Here is a 1,127-nt window from a genome sequence, read left to right as displayed (position 1 = left end):
TCCTTGTTCGACCCCTCTCCGCCACTCCTTGGCCGGCCACCTTTTGCTGTCGCCGCTGCTACCAGCGGTGACGACCTACGACAGGAAACTAACATACGAGCTCTCGATATTATATCCGCCATGGTACTCACGTCCGGCAGTTTCTGCAATTCGACCGACAGGTGGTCAGGAAACCCAGTCACAAACGCCAACTTTACCGTTTGATCCAGCGATTCTCCCTCGTACCCCGCCAGTCTAGCCAACCTCCTAAGTTCGTTGAGTTTCAATTTCATATGGACTCGATTAACATGTCGTGGAGACGCCCTGCCGTTCTTCGTTTTATTGTGAATCCCAACGAAATACTTATAGATCAGCAATTAATCAATGAAAGGCATACAATTATGACAATGGCTCGATTTTTTGTCAGATTCAGCGACTTGTACTGCAAGTCGTAGATTGTTGAAGAATTCTTACATGTGCCCAAGGCGAAGCTCTATTCAGAATAAGATTAACCTTTTTTTCTCGCTTCTTACTCGCTGTTCTTAATGTGTACCATTTATAGTTATGAAATGTTTTATTTAAATGAACTTTCTGGATCACTATGATTTTACGAACGTCAAATAAGAAATCACCGACCGTGAAGTTAAAATGTTCACCGTGCAACCGTTTGCGTGGTACTATGAACCAGTGTCTTGTATCATATCTTAAGATTGACCAATGCCTTGGGAGTGAAAATTGGTAGACAGAAACTGGGAATAACTTCACATATATGGTACTACTAAAGAAGAGTGGTACTCAACGCGCATACGCGCCAGCTAGTCGTGAGTGGTCGATCCTACAACAAGTGCTCGTGCGCGCATGCAAATGAATACATGTGCATACAGGTAGAATGTCACAGGAGAGGTGGGGTTTTGGCGGATGGGACAGACATGGTGGAATCCTATCTTGACGAATTTCTTTGGCGAGAACAATATGGAAGAACTGGAAATGATTGTTTTGAAAACATTCTGAAGCAGGTAGTGTGTCCATTTGTTTTATTTATTTATTTATGTTGTTTAGAAAAAAAAATTTAATTAAAAAAAAATTATTTACTTTGTTTAAAAAAAAATTGTTTTACAAAAAAAAAAAAAATTGTTTTACAAAAAAAA

The 1,127-nt window shown here is 40.2% G+C and overlaps 1 long non-coding RNA gene across 1 annotated transcript in view; it reads left to right on the top strand.

Annotated features, from left to right (window-relative positions):
* Positions 1-876: 876 nt before the first annotated feature.
* LOC128250221 (uncharacterized) overlaps positions 877-1,127 on the top strand; it is a 30,061-nt gene continuing 29,810 nt past the window's right edge. Inside the window, exon 1 of the long non-coding RNA XR_008266296.1 lies at positions 877-995. This is a non-coding gene — a long non-coding RNA (uncharacterized LOC128250221). The remainder of the gene's footprint in view (positions 996-1,127) is intronic.

This window comes from Octopus bimaculoides, chromosome 20, assembly GCF_001194135.2.
Source record: "Octopus bimaculoides isolate UCB-OBI-ISO-001 chromosome 20, ASM119413v2, whole genome shotgun sequence".
Lineage (NCBI taxonomy): Eukaryota > Metazoa > Mollusca > Cephalopoda > Octopoda > Octopodidae > Octopus > Octopus bimaculoides.
This window is presented reverse-complemented; position numbering and strand designations above follow the sequence as displayed.